The 9,515-nt window shown below is 34.3% G+C and overlaps 1 long non-coding RNA gene across 4 annotated transcripts; it reads right to left on the bottom strand.

The window, feature by feature from the left end:
* Nucleotides 1-4,927: 4,927 nt before the first annotated feature.
* Nucleotides 4,928-9,515, bottom strand: LOC133861644 (uncharacterized). 4 transcript variants are annotated; one of them, XR_009899053.1, is made up of 4 exons: nt 8,731-9,512; nt 7,906-7,996; nt 7,685-7,732; nt 4,928-5,943 (listed from the first exon to the last, which is right to left on the bottom strand). It is a non-coding gene; the product is annotated as an uncharacterized LOC133861644 (long non-coding RNA). The 4 variants fall into 4 exon arrangements; XR_009899052.1 differs by having other exon boundaries at nt 7,685-7,996; nt 8,731-9,515; XR_009899051.1 differs by lacking the exon at nt 4,928-5,943 and having other exon boundaries at nt 7,461-7,732; nt 8,731-9,510.

Below are 9,515 nucleotides of genomic sequence, written 5' to 3'. Positions count from 1 at the left end.
TTCATCATTCTTGATTTGCCCAGTTTTTTCTTCTTGAATTTTCTCTCCAAAAACTTCTAACTTTTCAATTGTCCTTCTTTCTTCAGATAATTTGTTTATGCCCTTTTGCAAATTTTCAGGTTCTTGAAAATCCTTGATTTCTCTTGCCCCTGGAATTTGATCTTCATATTCTTCTGCAACTTGTTTCCCTTGCCTGAGCTTATTACTTCTTGATAACATCATTTTGGTTGCAACTATCAATTTTTTTATGGATTCAGGCAACTCCTCCCGTTGATTCTGATGATCCTGCGTCTGCACTTCTTCATACTGCTTCAAAGAATCTGCGCAATGAGTCATTTGGGTCCCTTCAGCCATGGCAAAATCTGAGCTCTGATAGGACATTCTTGCATTTCTGTCTCGGTAGGACATTCTTGCATTTCTGTCTTTGTTGGACATTCTTGCGTTTCTATCATCGTGGTATTGCATTCTTCCATTTCTGTCATCACATGTTGGCTCAAACCGCAACAATAGAGCATCAGTAAAGCTCTTCCAGTTATGAAAATACCCACATTCTTCTAAGTGTTGAAACTAATTCAATGCTTCTCCCTCCATACTGAATGCTGCCATTTTAAGTTTCCTCCTCTCCAAAGTCTGGTAATGCTCAAAAAATTGCTCCACCTTGTAAATCCAGCGAGTTGGATTATCCCCATCAAACTTAGGGAAATCCAATCTTGCAGGACGGGGTTGTTGGTTATTTCCCATTGATCCTCCCCATACCTTCTGCCAAACCTTCTTTCATCATAACAATGTTGTTGCTCCTGCCAGTGAGGATCCTCTTCATTTTGTCTCTCGTTCTTTCTTCTTTCTTCAGAATACCGGTTTTGATTTCTGCCCTTCTCAAAAATGTGCATCCTATCATAACGACCTTCTTGGAATTGCATATTCTCCTAATTGTTGCCATTGTTGAATCAAACGGCTCTGAAACCACTTGCAATGAACTTCTTGTTTTTAGGATATTTTCTATGATATAGATGAAAATGGATATGAAATTGGAATGGATATCGATGGATTTGTAGAATGAAATAATGGAATAAATAAACTGAATATTGAAATTGATAAAAGGTTGACTAATTCGAGCTTAGTCGGGCTCCAAGAATGGGTGATTCGAGCTCAAACCAAGGGCTCCAAGAACTACAATTATTAGAAAACACTTTTAAACACTTTTTCCTTACCCCACTAACTCATATCTTGGGCTTTTATAAGTCTCCTATCTACTAACTTCTTAACTACTCAGCCCAACAGAACCCAAGCCCAATTATTACAATTATATCCCTTACAAACAGCCCCTAAGAAATCCTTCTTTTGGTACCAAATAGTCAATAGTAACTGCTAACATGTAACATGTTTAAAGTAAAAACTCAAATTACAATTATAATAATTCAATAATTTTCAGAAAACCGTAACGCTGGTTTTGCTTTCTTTTCTTTATTATTTTTTTTAAAAATAAATAAATAAATAAATAAAAACGAAGCAATCAGTGTAGTAACAATTTGAATTTTCATAGTGGTGAGTTAATTTGATTTCTGTAGTTTTTTTCTTTCTTAACGCATGTATGTTCATATTACAATTGATAGGAATCACTTGCGGCAAATCCATTATTGGATAATCTTTATAGAAATTATATCCAAGCAAGAAGAGAAGAGAAAAGAGATTGGTACTTACAGTTATACAGTATTTGTAGATCCATCGTTTCCAAAACACGAGCCCATCTCCAGTACTCGGTAATGCGTTAGGCGTATTGGCCAAAGCGTACAAAGGGGACTCACCCCGATTGTCTAGAGTAAGAGCCAAAGGTGGACACTTCCGAATTAAAATGTTAAGTAAGAGCTAAAGGTCGCCCATTCCAATCGATAGAGTGTTTAAATTAGATCTATGTCTATATGAGGCCCAATAGTCTAATGGTAGGTTATCAAATTGGATTGTAAAGTCTTTGGACTATTGGAGGCTTGACCACCTCAAATGCTCTAGGAGTTTAGACATCTCGAACTGTCCACTTGCATTGTAATTTCCGTTACAAATTTTATAGATCTTTAATATTCTTCCGTTCACTCCATTAAATCATCATATTCTTCAATTTCTATTACAATTCTGTAAATCAAAACCCTATAAATTCATGTATAGATTTTCGAATTTATTACATTTTTATTTTCTCGAATGTAAATAGGGACGAAGGCAATTAAGGCGAGTAATGAAGAGTAAAAATTAGGGTTACATGCCTTACATATTCCTGTGGTTTAAAAACTTTATTTTTTACATCCTCAGTTTTCATTTTTTTCATACATGGTACTTGTGTTATAGAAAAAGACAGAGATGATACCTCCGTCCATTTTTCTGTATAAAACTGACGGATTTTCACATCAGCAACACGTGACTGCTGTATTTTTTTTTTTTTAAGGCTTTAACAAAAAAAAATTGTAGGATGGTTGAACCACCATCATTTGGCCTTGGGGGTGGCCGAGTGGCCAAAGCGAAAAAAAAAAACCAAAAAAAAAAAAAAAAAAAAGAGGTTTTAGCCCTTGGGATTGGGGTGGCCAAACCACTCCTAGGTCAAATGGGGGTGGCCAAAAGTGAAAAATAAATAAATAAAGTTTCTAAATGACATGAGGAAAAAATGTATTTAACCCTAAAAATTAAAAGAAACGTGATGAAATGATCGGAATTCGAAGAAAAATTCGAGTAATTCAATAAGAAACCCAGCTTCCCAGACGGTAACGAGTCGTCCGCCTGCAGTGTTGACATGTGACAAGGCAAGTGGCTTGGAGGGAGTTACTTGGCAACTGCTCAAGGCTAGGCGTCATGCAGCACGTGCGCAGCAGCTCTATTTCGAGTGTTCTATAGTGTTTCTGTTATCTTTCAGTTGCGAACTTGTTAGATTCTATTGCTGTTAGATCTACTTAATTCTGTTAGCTGATGTCAACTTCAGTTAGATGGGTAGGGGGTTAGATTCTATAAAAGGGAAGATAGTTGAGGGAAAAGGCATCAAATTGGGTTGTAATCCTTTGGATTGTTTGGAGGCTCCTTGGCCCCTCAAAGTGCCAATTCTCTCTATAAAACTTGTTCTTCAATTTCTCTTTTCTGGTTTTCAATCTCAAATGCTTGTTAATTCTCAGTAACAATATCGGGACTATTATAAGTGGCATCAGAGCCTACCACACTCATCTCTTCATCATTGCAAATCCTCTCTTTTACCACCATAAGCTGCAAATGTTTATTAAATTTTTTATAATTAGTTGGTTAAAACTTAACGAGTATTATCTATTATTATGATACCTATGTATCTCTCCATGTTCTGGCCGGGATGTTCTGGCTAGATCCGGCCAGCCCAAAATCTGGGTTGATCGGATTCCGGCGAAGATGGCCGGATTCCATCGCCGGATTTCAGCGACATTTACCGGATGCTATCGGATTTCGGTACCCGCAAGATTTCGGTGATAGTCGACTGCTTGAAGTGAAGGTCGACTGTGTCGTTTAATAGGGGTTGAATTCGTCTAGCGTGTTCGGGAAATGATTTACGCTTTTAAAAAACGTAAATCATTTTCCGAAATTTACTAAGTATTTTTGGTCAAACAGAAATCATTTTCCGGTTAAATATTATTTTCGCCCCTACCAAACACCAGAAAATGCCGAAATCATTTTCCAAAATTTTCCTGAAATCATTTTACGCCGAAACAAACGGAGCATTAATCTAAAATAAAATCAAAAGAATCGTGCTATAGCCAAATTGCGTCGGTCCAATGGTTACGTTATATGGGTGGCTGTGGCCTTGAGTTCATATCATATTTACCAGAAATTGCAAAGAAAACAATATTAAATGTCATTAAGCCATAAATAAATTTTTTTTATTAAAAAAAATTCCATTCAAACTGCGAAATGTCAAAATGTGAAAGAACTATTATATATTATTATAATCAAATCAGTCATAAAAGTAATCCAAAACTTTGATGCATGGTAGCTGAGCTGCTAAAGCATATATATCATAAAAGAAATATTCACTACCATAGTTACAAATTTAGAGAAAATTCGTGAAAGCATTCTTAGTGAGCTCTCCAAATTTTAACTAAACAATCTACTTTTGTTATTTTATCTATCACTTTTAAAAAGCTTCATACATTAAACTCTTTAAATATTTCTCTATTTTAAACATATATATTATTTTTTATTGAAAAAATCTAACAACCGAAGCATGAACTGTCAATATTTCATTCAATTAAAAAGAAAAAAGAAAAGTGAACAGTAGAGAAAAAGAATAAGAACAAAAAAAAAAAAAAAATCAACCCAAAAATCAGGAGGAGAAGGAAGTGAAGGGGAGAGAAAAGTGAAGAAGTGAAAGAGGCGGGAAACAAAACAAAAAAATGATAAAATATTCAATAGCTTATGAAATTTGTGAGCCAAATTTAGAGTGAAATTCTGACAAGAGCCAAAATAAAAAAAAAATTATAAAGAGTTTGATGAAGTGGATTTTTTTGAGTTTTTTTTTTTTTTTTTTCACCAAAATCTTGATGAAAATTTTGAAATGGAGAGCTCACTAGAGATGCTTAAGCGTCATAAAGGACGACAACAAAAATGATATTGTGGGAAGTTATTAGGACCACTCTCTCATACATAATTGGAGAAAATTCTAATATTGGTTATAGGCTGCCACTCATGGTGCATAAGCGGCTACGACCTAACTACTAACCGCGCTGCTTTCAGTGGTTATCAAATTTTTCGTAACCGCAATTACACCGCTTTAGGCGGCTAGCACTTATTGAAGCCCAAACCGCACTAAGTAGTCGCTTGTCAGTTATGGGCTATTCTTGGGTCTTTTTTTTTTCTTGACCTAGAAATATTTGAGCCTCTTTTAAGTGTTTTTTTTAAAAATATATATATATATATATATATATATATATATATATATATATATATATATATTTTCCTTTTAAGCTTTAGTGTTTTAGATGAAAAATAATCAATTAATAAATTTGTATAGTAAGTAGACATTATTTTCTATACAAATTATGCATTATAAAAGCACATTATAACACACATATATATACACACAAGGTAGGCAATTAGCGATTTTTGCCATGTACCTACTAAAGCGATTAGTAGTTAATAGCTACCCGTCTATACAATCCTATATTTCCCTACAGAGGAAAGAAACTTTTTATGTCTCTTAAAAAAATTGAGAAAATTCAAATTTAATTCTTAGGTTTTCATGTGATTTCAATTTAGTCCCTACGTTTTTAGTTATAATAATTAGGTCCTTTATGTTTTCATTTGATTTCAAATAGGTCATCTTGTCCAATTATACCGTCCAATTAATAACAAATTGTCAGGTCAAATCAATCATTTTAATGCCACGTGCCTTTTGTTTGGCACATCATGTACAAGTCTATGTGTCATGTGACACAATTACTTAAATTACAAATATCTTATATATATAGGACATATATGTAATTTAAAGTATTTATGCAACGTGTCACGTACAGTTGGTACATAACATATCAAATGAGAGTTACGTGGCATTAACTGATTGGTCGCATGTGGCATACCGTTAATTAATTAGACAATAGGTTGGTGGAGAGTCATATTTGAAACTAAAGAAAAACCTAAGGTCCTAATTGTTGAAATGGAAAACTTACAAACTAAATTAAAGTCGCTCGAATTGAAAAAATATCGATTTCAAAATGCATTTGATCAAAATACAGTTTTTTAAATCGCAGCTAAAGTTTGGTAACATTTGCGTGCTTGGTCTTTGTGGTAGTCCCATGGGCTTTAAAGTTCGAATCCCCTTTGAGTGCAAACAATTCTTTGGGGCTAGCTCACCAGCGAAGCTGGAGTATTACCCGATCTGTGTGGATGAAGCGCTTTATATGGATCTGAAGTTTACCTAACAGGGATGGATACACGAAGTAACTCTGCCTTTGAAGGTTCCTCGTCATAAAAAAACATTTGTTAAAAACTGTTGGTTTTGTCACTTGAGTGTTTAGACAATGGTATAAAAATGTAGTTTCCTGTACTTATTATCAACGCAGATATACACTACAAAAAATTTGCTCATTAGCGGCCAGCAAACTTGGCCGCTAATAATGTTATTTTGGCCGCTATTAATAAATAGCGGCCACTTTTTTGACTCGTCACTAATAATTATTTTATAGCGGTGAACTTGGTGGCCGCTAAAAATAATTTTATCCTCTGCAATTTTTTTGTTAACTAAGTCTAAAGTCGCCGCTAGTACTAAACTATTAGCGGCGACACGTATGTGGCCGCTAATAGTTAAAATACTCTAGTATTATTAGTGGCCATACATGTGACCGCTAATAGTTAACATACTCTAGTATTATTAGCGGCCACATGTCTATTAGCAGCCACATATGTGGCCGCTAATAATACCTGAGTATTTTAACTACCGGCAGCAACATTTGTGGCAGCTAATACTATTAAAAAAATATAAAATAACAAAAATTTATTCCAAAAAAAATATTAAAAACTATTTTTTTTTTCTTCGTTTGTTTTTTTAAAAAAAATAATAATTTTCCTTAGTTTTTTCATTTTTTTTAAACTGTTTCTTTTTCATTTTTTAATTAATTAATTTAATCTATTTTTTAAAAAATATATTTTTTTTTTAATTTATAAGGACATTTTTGTCTTATTTAAAAAAAATTATGGTCATTTTTGTCTTTTTGTTGGTCTTATGAGGGACATTGACATTTGTTTATAATTTGAAAAGAGACATTGACACAGTTAATAATTTGGGGGGTACATTGACAATTGAATGATAATTTGAAGATAATATGTGTATTTTTCCTAAAAAGAAAATGATATGCGACTTGTAAAGAAAAGCAAAAGTGTTAAGAGAAGGATGTATAGAAAGAGAGGGTGACGTGGCTACCAAAACTCTAATACCTTTGTTGATATTACAATTCGGACAAATGATACTTGTACATTTTATATATATATATATATATATGTGTGTGTGTGTGTGTGTGTGTAAGGCACATTAGAGTGGGGCTCATACATGTGGATCTCCCTAATATGCCTTAGAGTGTGTACAAATAACATATATTCGCGGTAAAATAATGTATGGTGCAATTGTGAGAAGGTGATACATATACTACAAGTGCACAACTCTAAGGCACATTAGAGTGGGGCCCATACATGTGGATCTCCCTAATATACCTTAGAGTTGTGCACTTGTAGGGCACTTATTATAATTCTTGCATTTCCCTCTTGCTGTGCTTTCGAGCTTCCTCTCTTGGTAGTGAAATTATTATTCCTTTTTTGTATATAATTTATGTCGTGATAATAAAAATTAATTTTTAATCTGTAGTGTCATATTAATTGTATAATAGTTATATAAAATATCATGGAGTACCGAAAAGCCACATCATTTCACTACGTGGAGAGGCACCCAAAAAGGACAAAAATTTTCTTCCAAATGGGTAAGAATAAATTCTTTTACTTTAATTAGTTTATATACTTTACTTTGAGAATAGTGTGGACACGTGTTCCCTTTGAGGCATATACAAAGTTGTTACATAGGCTAATTAGAAGTTTACATAGCCCTAAAATGATGTTGCAAACAGCAAGCATAAGTCCCAGATCACAGTGCAAACCCACACACACACAACAGTGAGGGAGAGAGATGCAAAGGAATGCTTACCAGCATACACCAATCGCATGTGGGGATCCTCACATTCATCTACCAGATCTAACAGGTAGGAGTATTCCATCAGATGCAACAAACATTCTATAATTTGTAAGTTTCCTCAACAGCATCAGAGATAGAGAAAGAGTGACCAGACATGTAGTTAAAAAACAATTAACACAAACCTCTGCCATTTTCCACAAAACAGTACAAACAAAATGCAGAAAGTAGTGTACCTCCTGTTTCCATCTTCCTCTTTTTGCTTCCTCTTCAAAATCTTCAATGCCTCCTTCCGAATTAAATTCCAGCCCTTCATAACCCACTAACCTGTACAATACAAAAACCACAGATTGTCAATAAATTGGATTCTTCAACACATGGAATTAGTGTGGCCAATAGACATAGTAACTCTGATAAATACCACCTTGTATGGGGCAGTTTGGTCATGATCCTTGATTAAATATATTTGCTACAATTCTTGATTAAATATATTTGCTACAATTCTTGATTAAATAGACTTACACCACCCATTAACAATAAGACTCCTAATATATAACAGTTTACAAACTACTCAACACTCCTAACCACGACTGAAACATCTTGAAATGATGATTTTTATTCAACAAACAAATAACCACTTTTACTAAAACTAAATTACTGGAGAGTTTACCTATAGGTAACATCCCTAGTATATAGACAGTTATCTGCCATAATGCTCAGAAGAGTTTACCTATATAAGATTCCAATCTAAGCAAAAGAAACTAAGAAAAATGGCACTTTGCCGAAGAGTATATCAAACTAAAGATATGCAAAGAAAAAATTTTCCTTTTCTTGTTTTTTTTTTCTTCTCTTTTCTTGTGTTTTTTTTTTTTTTCACAGATCCTAGTGTTAGAAACTACGGGTTGCACAGCAAACAGAAACCTATAAAACAAGAAACATACAGCCAAGAAATTTTTATCTAGAGACAGATGATATCAAAGATAAATAGGGCACCAAAGCAAAAAAAAAAAAAAAAATACCAATCAAGCTACTAAAGTCCAGAAATTCCAGGGATGTCAAACCTGCTGGTAGGCATGGTGAGAAGTGAGAACCAAGAGTGTTGTCGCCCCTGTACAGTTGCTGAAGAACAGAAAGATCCACTGATGGCTCAAAGGTAAGCAACAGTGAAGCCACACCGTATACAACAGAGCGCCGAAACGAGAAGACACATCATATACAAACAAGAGTGCCGAAACGAGAGTTTTGAGGTTTAGGGGGTTTGGGTTTCTGTAGAAATTGGGGAAAGTTCTCACAAAGTGAAAATAGGTTACAAAGACCTAATTTTTCCTTGATTTAGAGCTTGCTCGTAAGATTGGGGAAAAAATTGAGAAATTGGTTGAGAAATTTGTGGAGGATTGAAATTCCAAAGGTGAAGGATGAGAAGTGATTTATCTCTAAAAAATCAATCTCCAGTATTTTAACTTGGCAAAATGGAATTCCCCAACCCTTGGAATTACGAAGTCATCAAACTCTAGCTATTATCAATAAGCAAGTGATTCCTTTGGAAAAATTTCAAAAAACACCGAAAGAATGTGACCCATTTGAAAATGGGTAAAAAAAAAAAAAAAAAATCAAGTCTATGGAAAATAAGGTCGGTCAGAGTCGTACCATACGACGAAGATATTCATCTGGGATTCCGGAGACTATGCCGATCTTGCCAGGAAAAGAGAGAAAAGGGAAGGAGGAGTTGACTGGGTAGGTGAAGCCGGGAGAAAGAAAAGTGAAGAAGAAAAGAAAAGAAGAACAAGAAAGAATTGAAGAAAGAAAGGGCAGGCCAGGGAGAAAGGAAGAGAAAAGAAGAAAAGAA

This window comes from Alnus glutinosa, chromosome 2 (assembly GCF_958979055.1).
Source record: "Alnus glutinosa chromosome 2, dhAlnGlut1.1, whole genome shotgun sequence".
Classification (NCBI taxonomy): domain Eukaryota; kingdom Viridiplantae; phylum Streptophyta; class Magnoliopsida; order Fagales; family Betulaceae; genus Alnus; species Alnus glutinosa.
Note: the sequence above shows the minus strand (reverse complement) of the source record. Positions and strands in the feature narration are given on the sequence as shown.